This window comes from Gymnogyps californianus, chromosome 7 (assembly GCF_018139145.2).
Source record: "Gymnogyps californianus isolate 813 chromosome 7, ASM1813914v2, whole genome shotgun sequence".
Taxonomy (NCBI): Eukaryota; Metazoa; Chordata; class Aves; order Accipitriformes; family Cathartidae; genus Gymnogyps; species Gymnogyps californianus.
In genome coordinates, this window is record NC_059477.1 from 1,462,584 (window position 1) to 1,480,613 (window position 18,030).

General features: G+C 50.4%; 1 protein-coding gene across 1 annotated transcript in view; it reads right to left on the reverse strand.

The window, feature by feature from the left end:
• Positions 1 to 3,386: 3,386 nt before the first annotated feature.
• The window catches only part of TWIST2 (twist family bHLH transcription factor 2), a 38,186-nt gene continuing 23,542 nt past the window's right edge, over positions 3,387 to 18,030 (reverse strand). The window contains exon 2 of the mRNA XM_050900281.1: positions 3,387 to 3,977. The gene's annotated coding sequence lies outside the window, so the exon portion shown is untranslated. The remainder of the gene's footprint in view (positions 3,978 to 18,030) is intronic.

The following is an 18,030-nucleotide window of genomic DNA, read 5'->3' on the forward strand; positions in this document are numbered from 1 at the left end:
TGGTCCCAGCCAAGCGAGGACTCCAAGTTTACAAGCATCCCTGGGAAAAATTGTCAGCGCTCCCCCCTTCCCCGGATCCCTCCTTGCTGTCAGCATTCCCCGGTTGTGTGAAAACGGGGTGGCCTTGGCGGAGGCCAAGGAGAAAAGCGATCCCAAGGGGTGGGACTTGGGGTTTGGATTTGTTCGTTGGGTTTTTTTAATTATTTTTTCATTTGGTCTGTATCAAGGACTCTAGCTGAAAATGCGAGTGGCAGCCGAAGACTTTTTTTCCCCCTTTTGAAAATGGAGGGGTTTGGTGGTGCTAAACTGAGCTGGGATTGAGTGGAAAAAAAAAAAAAAAAAGAAAGAAAATATCAGTACGCTTTACATCACCACCTCGGTGCTTGGCTCCTTTCCAGTGAATATTTTGCTTTGTCGCTAGCCGGACCCCTGCACAAAATAGCATGCGCTGGGTGCTTTCTGTAGCCTTTCATGTACGCAGAGACCAAAGGGTCCAGGACCAATATTTAGCCAGGCTCTGCGTGTGCGTGCGTGCTGCCGTGGAGGAGCAACCACGTTGTCGGGAGCTATCGCCTGCGGCTGAACCTGCTGCATTAAGGGATTTTTTGGTTTCACTCTCTTTTGCACAAGAGAGTCTGTCCCTGCCCTGGGGCACATGTCTTCGTCTCTCACAGCGCGTTGGGGAAGGACAAATTCAATCGTCTTGGGGATCAGGGTGAATGGTGCGATAAACGCTGTTGAAAAAAACTCCTACGTATGAAAAAGAAAAGTAAATATATCTATGTTATGTCCTGCACATGACAACACAGCTGCAGTTTTAGGGTCTGGGTTTTACCTTTGCTTCGGCTTCTTCCTAACTGACCCACATCGCTAGCTATGGGCTGCAGCTCATGCAAGATGAACTCACGCAAGATGAACTCATACAAGATGAAAAGCCTTTTCAGCAGCTGATTGAAACGCGTGTCTCTCTATTCATCAATTCAAATGTGTTTTCTGTTAAAAATCTGTTATCCGGAGAGTTTACAGCTCTCAAATTGTCAGGACTTTCTGAAGCGTTTGATAGTCTCAGTTCTTCCCTCGGGAGCTGAAACCACTCATCCAAGCCCCGTGGCATGGCTGTTTTCTGACTGGCCTCACCAGCTTTTACAGTTACTACTTTTTCTGCCTGAAAAAAAATGTTGTGTCATATCTCTGGGCTCCAGATTTACCTCTCCAAGGCCATTCACCCCCAGGAGCCTTGGCTAACCCCCAGAATTCATGGAAGAGGTACCAACGGGTGCTTGTGAGCATTTATTCGCTACTCGTTGCTAGTGCACTTTGCAGAGAGAGAGATCAAACGCTTCGATCTACCATGACAGGTCCTTAAATGCATGGTATCGGAGCACGGGGTTCAGCAGCCCTGACCCTTTGTAGCATTAAGGAAGGCAGATGGCAGCTATGGTGGCACTGCTACGGCTGCACACATCTGACCTGTGGCTTGGGTAGGTCTGACCGTCTCCTCCTGGTCCTGGTCATGTCATGGGAGAGCGGAGCAGCACAACGGGCTCTTCAGACAAGCCATTAGTAAGGCTGAAGTTGGATTTGGGTGCCCATGCTTGGAAAAACGTCGCTCCTTGTGGTGAAATCAGTTTGGCGCAATCATCTGGAGCATCGTTAAAGATTCGCAAAGTTGCAGAAAGTAACACACAAACACGCGTACCCTGGGAAAAAAAAATAATTCCGTTTGCTGCATGACATGCTGCATCGCATGACATCTGTTAAATTCACCTTCTTAAATGGTATTTTTGGCTCTGCTGGTACCAAATGCCCAGACTGAGATGTCATGTACTTTTAAGAAAGTAAGAGCTTCTAATGGATGTGGTGTATTTTACTCTATGCATCTGCGCTTGTTTTAAAATAAACATTTGACATTCAAGCTCTGAAACCTATCAGGCAATTAATGCCTCTGATACACACATGTATGTTCTTGATTTGGCATGTTAAAATGTTTTTCTCTGAAGCTGGTTTAGATGGAATGACATGATTTATTTTTTACTGTCTCTAGACACCACAGCATTGCTTTTTTTTTTTTCCCCAGAGTCGATTATCCTTCACCATCTTTTCTTTCCCCTCCCAATACATCACTCCCTGACAATTTCCGAGCAGATCTTTCTTACAAAGATCTGTTTTGCCTCTTGCTTTGCAAAGCCGAGTTGATAATCCTAACAACGAACGCTGAGGCTCCCAAACTGCCTTTGCCAGAGACCTGCCCTTTAATCAGTCTCTCTCTCTCTCACCTCGGTGTTGCAGCCCAGATGCTCTCAAGCTAACCAGCGTTGTTGTTAATCCAGCAGGGAAAGGGTGTGAGAACAAAAGGTCATTCGGGATAATTTAGCCCCATGTTTCCAGATCCACCGCCATTGTTCGTTAAAGGAATTTTTTAAAATTTTTTTTTTTTCAGACTGAATTCTTTTTATACATGTTATTTACGGCCTGGAAATTGAAACCTGGCTTCAGCATGTGTATGACCGAGGGTCTGACAGGGCTCTGCAAGGTGGTGGAGGAAGGTTAGCGAGCACTAGCAAAGCCCACCAGTGTTTGCTCGCAGGGTGGAAGGTAAGCGGGAAGGAGGAGCAGATCAGCGACTCTGGGTGACCATCTCTGTAGTGCAACTGGCTTTTGTGGGTTATGCGTCTCTTCTGGGCACTGTATGCAAAGGCCTCTCTGGGTCTGGGGCACAGCTTTTCCATCGCCGCGTGTTCGTGCAGCACCTCGCACGGCAGCGTGCAGCCCCTCTTCTCTTTGAGAAACGCCTGCCCTTAGCGTTTCCACCAGCAAGCGTGATGGAGGCCGGCTTGTTACTCTAGCTGAAGGCAAGCATTGCATTTTGCTTACTAAAGGGCTCTGCTGAGAGCAGAAGCCGCTCGAGTGGTGCGCTGGAGGCCACGGGGCTGAAGAGGTGCGTGCCTCCTCGGCAGCACCTACAGCCTGAGCAAACCTCCTTGGCCAGGGTGCGAGTAGATAACCGACTACTCCTGGTATACGCAGGCAGACATCAGCCCGGAGAAGCGACGCTCATACCTTCTGCACCCCATCACCCACTACCTGGGAAACAGCTTTCAGCCAAATCGGTGAGTGTCGAAACATTGCGGGGTGCAAGGAAACGGCTCAGCTTCTGCTCGGGGCTGTGCAGTCAAGAATGTAAATCTCATACCCCCGGTAGCTGCATGACATCTTTATTTTTATTGGCAAGAGAAGCAGTATACACAGCAACATTGCAGTCTCTTAGCTCGTTAAAAATATCTCAATAAATAAAACAAATAAGCAACATATACACTGGAACAGAAAATGAAAAAAAAAAAAAAAAAGGGCGGGGGGGGGGGTGAGCGGTAGCAAATCATGGAGCAATAAGGAAGAGGTGGTAGAGTGTGGAGGGCAGTCTGTAATCCAGGCTGTACTTGAAACAAATCATGCAGGGAGCTGGGGACACGGTGGGCTTTTTTCTTCTTTTTTTTTCTGAGAGCCTTGGTCCAGTTTTGACATTACTGTACAAGAAATCAGGTTTTGAATTTTAAAAAATAGACAAAAAAAAACAAAAAACAAAAAACCAAAAAAGAATACAGCTAAGGGGAAGTAAAATCCAAACCCAAAGATTTCTCATAAATGTATTCCTGAATTAAGATTTTTCAGAAAAAAAAAAAAAAATTAGAAATAAAACCAAACGCACAGACAGACAGACACAAAACCCAACAACAACGAACAACCAGGAATGTTGCTTCTCTTTTCTCTTTGGTCAGTCGCTTGGGGAGAGATGTTGCAAAGTTTCAGACCGTTAGCTTTGGTGCTGCTTTCTGCTCAGTCTAAGTGCTCCGCAAGAGTTCAGAGCGAGGGAGGTCAAGAGGGGTCTTTTGGACCAGTTTACTTGAGGTTGTTAAGGTTTCAGAAGCTACAAACTTGGATATATCCCAATTCCACTTCAGTCTCAGACACTGGACAGTCTGGAGAGAAGGAAAAAAAAAAAAAAAATAAGAAAAATAAATACACCGAATACAGGACACCCTTCTGAGATATGTGGTCTGGTAAGTTCTTTTCCCCTACAAATCAAGGCTGTGGTTCATGAACACCCATAACCGCACGTCGAAACCTGCTCCTGGTCCCAGCAGCGTGGAGGCACACGGTTCATCCAGCAGCTGGGCAAGATCCAATGCACCAGGAGCAGCCCTCACCGCCCCTTAAGCGAGCGAAACGGGGAGATGGGGTGCTCAGGCGCCCGAGATGGGCTTTAGAAACCCCACCCACAGCCGCTCTCAGCTCCTCCTGCAAAATCAGGCAAACCCGGCTGGAAATGAATACGTCTTCTTTCCATCCTGAGGGAACGCATTTATGCAATAGCTAAGCACATCCAAGAACAACAAAAACAATCAACCTAAACTTAAACGGTTCCTTTGGCTTTTGGAGGTGTAGCCTAAGCCCGGAGCCTGGTAGTGTCACAGCCTTTTTTTGCACTGTACTGTGAAATGGTAAATCCGTAGGCAGGAGCGATGCATCCATCAAAAAGTCCATGTGCTGACAGCAGCATCTCCAGCCCCGAGGGATGTTGTGCTAAACCCCTCTTTTCCACGCCGGTTCCTGGCGACCCAACCCTGCGTATCGTCTCTCCTCTGCCCCATTTATCGGGATGTGACGAGATGCAGCAACGCGTCGGGGAGCCCTGTTACCTGCGGGGTCTGCTCCGATCTGCAGCAACCTGCTGCCGCTCATTTGTGGGCTGGTGGGACAAACTCTGTGAGCCAGCAGTGCCCATGGGAGATCCCAGCTAACTTGGGGGAGGGATGGTTTTGCAGGCGAGATGCTGTTTCTGCCTTCAGAAAGCCACCTCAGCTCATATATCAAAAAGCAGATATAATTATTTCCTCCCACTAAGGAAAGCTTCCATTTAGCTTATTTCCTTTCCTTTCCTTCTCAAAGTTATTAATTATCTAATTACAACCACATTCTGCAGACAAGCTCGGGACTTGACAGGCTGCCCAGGACCACTTAGGAAAGCTTAACTGCTTGGTGTGTGCGAGCGGCGGTGGTTTGTGTATGCGCACGTCTGACAGATGACAGGCTGGCCCTTTCCTAATGCTGCCGTTGCCGCAGCCCTAGCTGGGGAGGGACTCGGGAAAGGAAAATAAAATGCAGGGAGGAGGAAGATACCATGGAGCGATTCTCTGATGGTCTTTTTTTTTTTTTTAATTATTTTCTCCAGCAAGCAGGAGAAGGGGCGGAGGATGCTCGCTGCCAGCTACGCGAGGTATCGCTGTGCCCTGCTCTTCTCTGAACCTGGCTGCCGCGTAAAACAAGGTGAAACCAGGTAGAAAGCAATACCGAGCTGATCTGTTTCCACTGGTTTTTTAAATCCCACCCAAGACTGGAGAGGTCAGCGCAAAGCTGCTCTTAGAGCAAAGCCGGCAATTTGCAAGCCGAAGCCTTTAACCCCGGGTGAGACGCCCTGCTCTGGCCGCTGCTGCAGTGCGGGATCTCGTTTCCACTGGTCCTTTCTGGTTTCCAGCAGCTCTTTTGGCTCCGGCCAACTGGAAAAATGGGAATTTCACAGCAGCTCAGTGCTAACAGGGTGTTTTGGCTTCCCCGTTATGGCGAGGTGAATGAGCTCGGTCTACCCTGTGGACAGCAGTGCTGCTGTGCCCCAGGGCTCTGGCGTGGCTCTGCCAGTGCCCTTCCCGTGCTCCCAGGGCTTAACCCATCCGTTCCCATCCCACACAGGGCACCAGGACCAGGGTGGTGGTGGGCAGATGTGGCTGCTGCTCAGCCACCGCTTGGCTAACGCCTGGTTATCAGCCCTGGCAGGACCAGAAGATCTGGTAGGCTATATCCACTGCTGTTTTCTGTGAGTGTCCACTGCACATTAAAGCAGCCTATATCAGCTGGTGGAGCAATATTATGACCAGATACAGAGGTCACCCAAAGGAAGCTGCTATACCTGGGTTATTGTCCCCATCTTGACATGTACTTGTGTTTCAGATCATGTCCTGTAACGTTTTACCACATATTCTATATAAGATCCACATCAAAGAGTAAAACCCGCTCATTCACAGACCCAATCTGTCAGCATGAGAGAAGGAAAGAAGTGCACAAGATAAGAAACCCCTTTTGTGTGACCTACTCTCTCCCTTTCTTCTTCTTTGGACCTTTGGGATGTTGGATGCTGATGGCTTTTGAAAATGTGGCTCTAAGTAGTGATTTTGAAAACATATAAATGGTAACGGAAGGAGGTGGGCACCTGCTTGTTGCATGAGGGACACGCTTTGGTGGTGGGATGTGTGGAAACATGTCCACTGCAGGCAGAGGAGTGATGAGAGGTGTCATGTCTGCACTGTTCCTCCTCAGTTACTCCCTCCAGGTGACTCAAATAGAGGAGTGCTGCGCCAAAAACCTGGGAGCATCCCACGTGGAGCTTAATAAGGTGAGGGGACTTCAGTGGCTTCTCAATTCACTTAAAAGAGTGCTACGTATATTAGAGAAATTATACTCTGAATCTGGCTTGTGATCTTCATGTCAGAAACCTGGCCCTTGCTCGCTGCGGTTCGAGTCTTGCAGGGGGAAGGAGGATCAGCTCCTGGCTGAGGAAGAGGGATAATACCCCAAAAAACCTGCGGGCTGGTCTTCCCTCCTCTCCTACCCAGTGCTGCCACACCACTGCAGCCAGACCCTTCGTGGTGGCTGCCTCCTCCTGCCCCTTGTTTCTGGAGAGCCCATCTTGAAGTGTCCCAGTAAACCCAGTGCCTTGTGCCTGGGCTGGCTCTGATCCCCCAACAATGCACCAAAAGGGGAAGCACAGCCCTGCTTGCCTTCAGGACCTATAAAATGACTCAACGGGGCCCTTCTGGCTCCGTCCCCTCTTAAATTATAGAGAGCTTTTCCATAACGATTTTGTGCTTTAATGGACCCTCCTAAGGTTGTGCTTCATGTTTATGATCCTTTAATCCCAGAGGGGCTCGGCGAGGCGTTCGTCAAAGCCTGCCAAGTCACTCAGCTGGCGGCTACTTCTGTGGCACTTCTCAGCTCCGCTCCCGCGAGCCGGACCCACGGAGGTTTCCTACTGTGCTCCTGCAGGAATGGCTGCAGCTTTCCTATGGCAGCTGAATGACGAGGTATGGATCTATGGGACTTATAAAAGAAGCAGCAAAGCCCATAGCAGATTTCATAGGGAGGGGGGCAGAGTTTCCTCTGTCTGCTAAGCCAGTGTAGTAGCACAGCAGGACCTTGCAGAGCTTAGTTTTAATCCCAGCTCACGCACAGGTTTGCTATGTACTTGCTCTCTCTGCATGTGCCTCAGTTTCCCTGGTTGGGAAATTGCAGTACATCCCTTCCTCTCTTACAGCGCATGTGGGATTTAATCAACTGGTGCCCCTAAGGCACCTTGCGATTCTCCAAGGTACAGCTGAAAGGCGTGATACTATATTATAACAACTCATGATTATAGTATCTGGACTGAGAGATGATATACGGTGAAGCTCCCTGCTGAACATATAGTTTCCAAGCATTTCTCTTACCCTGTAGCATGTAACACAGAATACAGCTGTTACGCACTGCTGTATCGCAGACCCAATGCAGTTTCCTCCGTACAGTGAATAGAGGGCTTGCTGCTCTGTCTTTTCCTTGCTTTAGGAACATTTCCCAGCCCCATAAGGAGCATTCCCCAGCCCAAGAGCACAGCGTGGAAACCACGAGAGCCGAGAACTGCTGGCTTGATGTAAGGTGGTAGCAAAAGCACGGCCCTGGTTGCAGGAAATTTTGCAACAGGTCCCCGAGGTCTTCGCTTATATAGGATTAGGGTGGTTTTCGTTACAAAGGGATTGAAATCATTTCCATAACATGACCAAGAGCGCAAATGAAATAGGAAATGCAGCAAAACTGTTTGAGTTTGTTTGTTTGGTTGTTGGTTTGTTTGTTTGTTTGTTTTTTAAAGGATGCTTTTTCAACTTCTTTTAAAGTTGGGAATGTAAAAAAATGGTTCTGCCCCCGGGGCCCAGCCTCTCTCCCTCCACGTGGGCTTCGGCCAGCCAAAATCCCGACCAGGAAGGTGCTGGCCCACCTTCTTGCCTTGTGTTTGGGGCTGGGGCTGGGGTCAGGCAGTGAGGGGGGGGATGAAGGGTGCGAGCGGCGGCGCGGTGCAGCACCGGCAGCTGGTACTGATTTCGGCAGTCGCCGAGAAGTTTATAGACTGTTTCCTCCCCCCTTCCCCTTCCACTTGGGGAAGTAAAAAACAGCGTGGGTCAAAGCCGAGACCCCAGCCCCGCTCAGTGGGTCGGTGCAGGGCACGCTGCCCGTGGGCCGACGATGCTGCCTTCAGGCACCTCCGGAGTGGATACGGTTTCTGACCAAGCATCTTTGCTGAGAGGAGTTTGAATTGCAATAACAAATTTCTTATAAGGGACACCAGCGGGCACGCTCCCCACCAACCCCGCGTGTGGCTGCCCCGGCAGTCCCGGCCCCCTTCCCCACCGGCCCGCGTTGTCCCGGCAGCTCTGCTCCCTTCGGCACCGTCCCGGCCGCCGTGCTTTGCCTCCTTTGAAGTCTCCCTCCCCAGACTGCGCCTGCTCTTTAAGCATCCCCCACAACATTCATTTTAGTGGGATGTTAACTTCAAGGGCTGCTTTTTTGCAGGCTGCGGAGGTTTGGAGCGGGGAGCAGCGTCGCTGCGAGGCAGGCTGGCGAGCGGCGGGGCTGCCTGGGGTGAGGAGGTAGGGCGCAAGCAGAGCAGGCAGCGTTGCTGGGCACGGGCGACAAAAGAGCTCTGCGATCTTCCTCCCTGGGAAACAAACACGCGCCAAGGAAGCAAATGTTAAACCAGCCCATGAGAAAGCACCAAAGAAACGCAGCTGGAGATCCCCATCGCCACCGTCTCGAAACTCATCCTTCCAAAATTAGAATAACCAGAAAGGATTAATATAGGGAATCATACAACAAAAGCCTACTCGGGCTATCACTGGTCCTTGTCCATGTTGTTAATTAAGGCTTTATTGTGCTGGGTGCTGCACAATAGCTGGTAAGATGTTACGGGCATGTTACAGGATGAATGGGGAAGGAGAAGTCCCTTGTTGAGTTGGATCTGCTTGGAGATAATGCCTGAGCAAGATGGGGCAGAGCAAGCATGTCAGGCAGTGACCTCTCTGGTTGTTACCCAGGTGCGTACCTTCAGGGCTGGAGAGCCTCTATATATTTATCAAGAGGAGGAAAATGTGACGTAGATGAGTTATTCTGGAATAGTCCAACCACCGGGTTCAAGCAATGCTGGGTTACAACACAAAAGGGGACGCTCCTGCTTTAGAAAATCAATAAAATGTTTCAGTCGGCGCTAAGTAGCAGCTGCCCTTAATATTTTTTCAAAATAAATAAATGCGGCTAGTTCGGTTATTGCATTATGTCATACCCCCGGTACGCCCGCCCGCCGCACCAGCGCTGCGTGCGTCCTGCCCCGTAGGCACAGGGACAGGGAAAAACAACAGCGAACAATGCGAAACGTGACTTGGGGGCGCATGTGTCGGCCCCCGTGCCTTCGGAGAGAAAAGGTCAGCATGGGCTGGCGTGGATTTTTGAAATGCCAAAGCAAGCAGCTCCAGAAATCGGGTTGTTCTTTTTTAGATTAGGAAACGCCAGGCTGGAGGGGAGGACGAATCTCAGCGTCTTGACTCTCAGGCCAGAAAGTCTGAAATTTGGATTACTCCTGGCCACGAGAGCTCTGTCTCGCCTGGCTACCGGGACAGTGGGCTGGATGCAACGCGTGGCAGGCGACCTGGGCTCCTGCGGGCATCCCGTGCTCCTCTCTCCCCACCTCTGCGACCCAACTCAACCCCAGATTCGCCAGCCAAGGTGACTGCCATTGAGACCTATGTGGCAGCTTGAAGTGCAGAGGACTGAGATATACCCAGGAGGATCTTGCTGGGGACGCAGAAATCGCCTGATCTGGCAGAGGTTGCCATCTTCATGGGCAGGGACACGAGGTGCTCGCTGCCAAATGCCCTGAATTCACCCCTTAACCTTGCTCATTCCTGAGCTTGGTGAACCAGGGCCCATCGTTCCCAGCTGCAATGGGAACGACTCCTTTAAAAAAGCATGTGGCAAGTATCAATTGTAATATCCACAGTCAAGTTTGTACGCTTTGCCTTCCAGCATCCCGTGGTTTTTTATCTGCTCAAAACCTTCTGAAACTTACGCTGCTTGAGCTGAAAATTTTCCATGCCCAACAGTGATTCCTCTTTCTTGTCATTGTTTTTGTTTTCTGGAGCCTGGGCAAAAATGGTCCAGCTGTTTCGGAGCACAGGGAGAGTGGAAAACAGCCGCCCTCCAAAAACGCTGAAGGCTTCCCCGTGACTGGGTGTTGGAGGCTGGGACGGCAGCGGGTGGAAAGCTGAAAGGCAGCGTGCAGATCACCCGGCTTGCAAAGCGGCGTCCCACCTGGACCCGGAGGAAATTAAGTTTGTTTTGACCTAGTTCTGAGCCTCCCCAAATCGCCTTCCAACTATGCACGGCTGAGTGTTTCTGCGAGCCATATGAAGCAGACTTAAAGGCAGGAAGCACGGGGAGTTCTTTTGGCTTGGCTTTTATCGCAGCGCCGTTAAGCTTGCAGCCACCGCGAAGCAGCAGAGATGTGCTAGGGTGGAGGCGAGGCGGTGGCTGCCAGGAGCCGGCTCGGAGCCGGACTCGCCACCAGCAGGTTGGGACGTACACAGGCAAACCAGGTATTTGCTACCTAGATTAGGTGAAATGTGTTCCCGGCAGAGTGCCTGGCCAAACTTTAGCAAACCAGCACGGCTCCTTAACCCTGGGAGGTGGGATGCCTCTTGCCTCCCTCCTGCCCGAAGGAGCACCCGGTGTCACGTAGCAAGCTGAAGTTAAGGTACGCCCAAGCGCAGGCTGCGCACGCAGCCTTGCCTCTCTCCTGCCGTGCCCACAAAGCCGCTGAGCCCTCCTACGAAGGATCCTCTTCGCCTGATGCCGTCCTCCCCCTGCCCGCTTCACCCGAAACAAGAGCAATTGCTCCGTAGCTGAAGGCAGCCCCACCCGTTTCTAGAGATTGTAGAGAAGCTCTTGCTCTGTCAGTCAAAACTGGATGTCAGAAAGCGAAGTCTGAGTGACACCAGAGGAATCTTCAAAGGCTTTTCAGTTCTGCAATTCCCGTGCTGAAATTTCTACATGTAACTTGTATCAAGAGGCTAAAAGCCAAATTAAAACACACGGGGAATTTCAGCTGAATTCGTCAAATCTTTAGGTGTGATTATGGAAACACGGGTCTCTGTTCTGCTTAAGGATGGGAAAACTCCATCTGCACGTTTTGCTCGTGTTTATGCATGGTTTAATATATGCTCAAATATTTTTATAGCAAAGTCAGAGGAAGAAGGGATATGCTGTTCTGCGTATGGCGTACACAAAGCTACACTCGCTGCTAGATCTCGACCAAAGGGATATTCTCAAATTATCTTATGGAGTTGTCAGCTGTCCCCGGAGCCACAATGGACAGCAGCGTGTCTTTGAAATTTAGAACACTTTTGTGATTTGGATGGCGCAAAAATGCAACTTTTTAGGAAAAATAGCATATTGCTTAGCAGCAGCGGGACCTTTGCGAGCAGGGAAGCACGTGCCCTCCCTTGCGGGAAAAGCCAGTGTGTGGCAACCCCTGAGAAGGATGGAGAGCCATATTTCGGCAAGCCATTTCCACACGCCGGCATTTCGGAAAGGGTCCCCCTTCCCACTTGACCACACCGCAAGAGGGTGCCTGGGTGGGGAAAAACAGGACGGCGGCAGTGTGAGGTGGGACACCAACGCTTCAGTCGTGTCCTTCACCGCGTCTGCCTCGCTGCCCACGCATCTGCCTGGGAAACCAGCCGGTACTTGCTTGTGCAGCAGCCCCTGGGGATACCCAGCTGCAATGCAAGGCGCTGGGGGACCTCTTTCTGAACACGACCAGAGGCGAGCAGCAGAGGTGAGGCACGAAGGGGAAACTGAGGCACGTAAGGAACGGCACCTTAAAGTAGCAGAAATCCCTTGATTTTTAGGGCGTTTCCCACCACGAAAGGCTAAAAAGATGGGGATGGGGAATCAATTCCCATCCTCGTGGTTGCTTTCTGCCCTCTGGGGAGTGCTGGTCCTTGCAGCCACGGCACAGACCCCTCCATGGGCCAGGAAAGGAGAAAGCCCGAATGCGCGGCCGTCCCTCAAGCAGAAAAGGCAGCAGGGCCAGTCTGCAAGGCTTCAGAGGGGAGGAAGCAGCAGAGAAAGGAATTCAGATAATTGTGTACATGCGGGGGGGGGAGAGAGGGCCAAAATCAGATCTAACGCTGCGGGTACGGACAGACTGAAACCAGATACCCTGGCTTGTGTTTTTCTGCCTTTGCTGGTATGAACCCTTATCAACCATCCGCTCTTGAAGTCTCCCAGATGAAGGAAAGCCACAATTATGTGCATCTTACAGCTGGGAAACCATTTAAAACCATATCCCTCGCAGTTGTTCATTCCTGAGCCGCAGGGCCCTCCCCCTGCTATCACCAAACGTACCCCTTGCCATCTAGAGGAAAGTCTCTAATCTAATTTACCCCAGGCTTTTCAGACCTTGGGGGATTTATCTGCCCATGGCTGGTCCGAGGGAAAACATCCTCGCTGCGTCCGGCGGCTCCCCATTTTGTTATCGGGAGCGTAACTAGCTGCTTGATGGGGATGTGGCATAAGAAAACGGAGATTTAAGCCTTTTTTCCTCCCTCTGAGACTGTTTCTGTCTCCCCAGCCCATCCTGCGCACCGTCAAGAAAGGTCGATGGCTTGCTCACACCTCACCGGCCGGGAAAAACTGCGGCGATGAAAGATCCTAAAGAGACAACGCCAAAAAAAAAAAGACACCGATGGGAGAGCCCGTGGCCCTGGTCCCTCCTGCCTGTGTCTCATCCCAGCCAGCGGAGCAGGATGGAGCACACCCGCGAGGCTGGGGACCGGACCGGCTGCCAAAAACAGTTCCTCGCCCACAGCTGAAATAAATCCAGGGCGCTTGTGAGTGCTCCTCTCGTAAATAACTACCCACAGCAGAGAGAAGTGGACCGATTCAATTTTTTTCAAAATAAGCCTAATGTCAGCAAGCAGCCAATATTGATTGAAATGACTGAATCATCTTGCTTTAAATCCTTTTTTTTTTTTTTTCTTTTCTCCTCACTCTGCTGCAGAAAGGCTCATTGGTGCCCGTGGCCACCCATCTAAATAGACATTATCTATGGAGTAGAAGTCAGGACACGCTGTCCTGGAAGAGCTGCCAGACCTGTAAGGCGCTCGAGTCCAATTTAACAATGCTGCAATTTATTTGTCACTTTAGTTTTTCTTTCCTTTTCACCAGATTTTTTTTTTTTTTAATTAAAAAAGAAAAAAATTAACAAAATGTAGAAAACTGACATTTTAGAAGTGCGTGAGATGACAGCATTTGCTTGCATGGATCCAGTGCAGTTGACACTGCTGTGTTTACCAGAATGGCCTGCATTTAAAACTGCTTTATTAATCTATAATCTATGGGCTTATCTATTAACATATTAATCAGCAGTTAGTTGACTGCTTTTGACTGCCACATGCTTGGCTATTCTGGTATCTATCATGCGGCTGACCTTCTTGTGCCCAGTTCGTATTTAAAGGTGGAAAATGAGCTTTCCCATTCTTCCAGCTTATCTTGGTTTTTCCTTAGCTCCTGATAACCGAGCTCTTGGGCTTTCCTTGGGGCTTCAGTTCCTTTCCACTTGAGAAGAAGAGAGAGATGCTCACCAAAGAGAGAAGCTGAAGGGCTGCTGCAGCCCCATCCTGGACCTGCGAGATACCTGCAAGCTCAGAGCTCCTCTGGGAAACCAGTCCTGCCCCGACGCGAATCGGCATAGCTCACCCGTGCCCACCAACGCGAGAAAGCCGAGGTGGCCTCCATCACACCCAGAAACTTCTGGGCTCAACAGCTTCCCATGGAAAAACTTGCCCTTTGGGGCCCCGAAGCACCTAGAGAAAGCCACTTCTTTGACATTTCGGCTTGTGGCTGATTGTCCTAGCCCAGGTAAAATCAGTTGCCTGGGGCTGGCCTCACGGCAGGGAGAAGCAAGGGCAGGGAGGAGAAGCAAGGGTAGGGAGGAGAAGCAAGGGTAGGGAGGAGAAGCGAGGGTAGGGAGGAGAAGCGAGAGCTCTCCAAGGAAGCATTTTGCTGCTGGGACGCTCAGAGTTTCTGTGTTACGTCCTGCCTCTCTGCAGCAACCTCCGGGCAGTTAGTAATGTTTGCTCCAAGGTGCTGTTGTCTCTCCCTCGCCAGAAAATTAAACCAAAAAAAAAAAAAAAAAAAAAAAAAAGCTTTAAACAGGAAGGAGCCCCCCCAAAGGAACATTTCCCCCAGCCCTGCACTCCTCCACAGCCCGAGCATCGGCCTCTGCGGGGCAGTGGGGTTTGTCGCAGCTGGAGGAGGAGGTAGGTTTGTGGGAGCCCCTTGTTAAAATCTTGGCAGCACATCACTGAAAGCGCGGCTAGAAATTGCCGAAAGGCGGAAGCTGCTAATGAGCAGTTGGAGCAGGAAAAAGCAGAGCTGCTTCGACGTTTGAAAGGACCATCTAAGCTCTGTCCTCAGCTCTGCCCAGCTGCCTCGTGGGTGGCTCAGGAGAACAAGCGCTGGGGGACACCACCAGCATCGCCTGACCCATGAAAGGGCAAGTGGCCAGGGAAAGCCAGCGGCTGGGGGCAAGGAAGGACAGGAAGGAGCCGGCCACCACCAGCCCTCCCGGCTAACGGAGCAGCAGAGAAAGCCCATCACTCTTTCCTTGGGCTCATCTCCGCTCCTCAGAGGGTCTCACACACGAGCCTGGCTTTGCATAAGAGAGGTGTGGAATAAAGGAGCAGGGAGAAGGACAAAAGGCAGGGAATGAGACGTCCTTCTTGGGCAGCTCAAGTGAAATATGTGGGGTTGGGGAGGAGAGGTAGCACAGACGCAGACGTGTCCTTAAAGAGTGGCTCTGAAGGTGCTGAGGCTCGTGCCAAGGATGAGGGCAGTCATTTCACATCTTCCTCTGCCTCGTGAGCCCCCCATCCTCCCGGCCTCTGGGCTTCTCAGAGCAATACGGGCTCCAGCGGCCACACCACAAGCAATTCTGGGCAGACACTCGGTTCTCCCTGCCTAAAACGCACACCCGAAGCAGTGCCAAAGCGATGGATATATGTTACGTAGAAATCAGATGAGGAGGGCAAAGTTGTTACGGATGGGCCGTACACTTCTACTGAGATGCTCACAGCAAAAGCCAGGTGCAAATCTTACCCTGCACATACACAGCTTGCAAGCTAAGGTTTAATTTATTTTAGGAGACAGTTGCATGACCTGTTACAGCTTAATGACTTATGCCATCGGCTGGGCTACGATGACTGCTTGTGTATCAGTTTGGAAAGTAAAATATACCAGTGTTTAAGCCAAACATGTTCTTGTAGGCTGATTGAGACTATCTGGGAGGAAAATATCAATAGGAACATGGTTCTTCTTCCTCTTGGGAATATGTGAAGACGGTGGCTTAGGGCAGCTGGTGCCGCATGGAGCATGGTGTGTGTGCAGCATGCTCTGACAGTGCTGGCAGTCAGTGTGAAATGTGTCTCTGGTCCCTGTCCATCTCTACAGGGATAAACACAACTGAGATGTGAAATGGGCTGTAAAAATACCCTTCTGCCTCCACCCCATTTTAGAATAGCAGAGAGTATTGGACAAAGGGAAACCTTTTCTCCTCCCCGCTGCGTTCCTGCCAAAATAATACAAATTCTAGGAAAAACACCTTCTCTAAAAATAAATATATACATCTGCAGCTTTATTCTTTTTCCAAGGGAACTCTTTCAGTCTGGCCCGCTCAGCCAGCAGTTTCCCTGCTCTCCTTCTTTTTCCTGTGTGCAGCAAGTATTCAGCTGCAGTTTGCAAACCTCGTGAATGGCAGCATCCCAGCAGGAACCAACAAGCATCGTTCTCCGGCTCCGGGACTGGGACTGGGACTGGGACTGGGCACCAACAGGTCCTACCCCGTGGATGAGACCTTTCCTACCCGTTTCCCCACTTTACCTGTCCCTGCCCTGGTTAGATTAGGTACTTTGGGAGCAAGTCTTGCTGTATCTGTGCGTAGCTGAGCACAAGGAGGAACAGCCTCAGCTTTTTTTCATCAGTGCAGCACAAAGACTCTGTAATAACGTTGACTCCTAAGAGTAAATCCGCAAGCGGATGGGAGCAGCCATCCATTATGACTGACTCAACTGCGCAGATTAACGCCAGTGGAATTAATAACAACAACAAAACCCCTGCTTTCAAAGCATCTCTGGTTTAAACTCCTTCCTTTAAAAAAAAAACAAAACAAAACAACCCCCCAAAAAAAACCTGGGGCCACCCACTAAAAACCAGAGAGAGTTTGCATAAAATCAATGGCATTTTGCAGGCTTCTGTGAACAATCCGCGGGACAGGTACGATTGCCTTACGAACTCGGGGTGCTTTTTAATGTTCGATAGAGTCACTGACAAATAGCAGCTGAAACACCTGTAGGCCAGATGTGCACAGCTGTATGTGTGCTGCTGCTGATCAGTCTTCAGATTACATCACGCTCCAGATGCCTGACTTCAGAAACGCTTGGAAGGCAGAGCTGGAGCGAGCAAACTGCAAGCTTAGGCATTTCTTTCTTCCCGACGGCGATGCCGTGCCTCCTCTGCATGCAATGCCGAGCCCTTTTGTTGTCACCTTGACCTGCGCGATGCAACCTCAAAGCAAGTAGAGGGGAAACTCCAGCCAGCCATTTGGGGAGGGACATTGGCATCCTATAGCCAGGAATAATAATGCCTCTGCATGATTAATGTGCTGGGGAGATGGGCTACGTACCATCCACTCTGCGTTTCTACCACCTGAGACCCGAAAAACCATCAACACCCGCCTTTGAATTGGTTTATTGTGGGGTTTCTCCACACTGCAACACACGGCACAACTTCGCCGTCTCTCTACAGGCATACGTGTGTGTGTGTGCGCGCGCGCGTGTGTGTAAAGGAACTGCTGTGAAAGTCAAGCGATTTTCATTTTCAGTGGATTCGTTCCCCGCGAGAAGTATGACGCTTGTGCCTATAACACTGGGAAGCAAAACTTTGCCTGCCCTGAGAGAGACTTGGAGGTGATTGCTGAAAAAAGACCGTGGTTTTTTTGCATTTGGAGTAGGGAAGAAAGTTTTCCCTTTGCTGCATGAAGCTGTGTTTGCTCTTCAAAATTGGCAAACAGACGCTGGGGCAGATTCCCTGAAGCTCGGGGGGTTTAATCCTCAATTTTTACACTTATGGATCTTAACAGAGCGTCACAAAAAGCCCTTAATGCAGAGAAGCAGGATTGCCCTGCCTCCTTGCCCGGCGTGCTCAATGTCACCATGCCCGGGTTTTGGCAGAGTCAGGACTTGCATCCTGGGTGACGTTCCCAGATGTTTGCAGAGGAGAGGGTGCTACTTTGGCATCTTCCCCCTCGCATGAGGCAGCGTTTGAAGAATGTGCCCTCGCTCACCACACCCTGGTCCCCGAAGTCGACGATCGCAATTGCTTGGCCCCAGCCCGGCAGCGTTTCACGCAGTGGCAGGTGCAGGTTTTTGATAACCACCCAGGCTCTGAATAACGGCGGTGATTCAGTCTCTGTGTTACTAATCTCCCAGGACTTTCGGAGGGGATTGTACCAGGCCAGGTCTCCATCTGGGATTAATCAACGCAGCTTCATTGAAGTCAAGGGGCCAAATTCTCACTTGGAAAAAAACGGCTTAACTCCACTGCAGTCAATAAAGCTACTCTGATCTTTTTTTATGGCAAGAATAGTCCAACTCTTTAAAATACGTAGGGTTACAGGGTGTTGCCCTCATGCAGAGGGAGTTACATTTTTATACGCCAAACAATCCCGCCGGGGTAAGAAGTACTTGGCATCGAGTAAGGCACTCCGGCGTGTGCCGGTGATGTTAACCACGCCGTGCTTCAGAGAAAGCCACCGGCCGACGTGCGGGGCCGGGGCGAGGG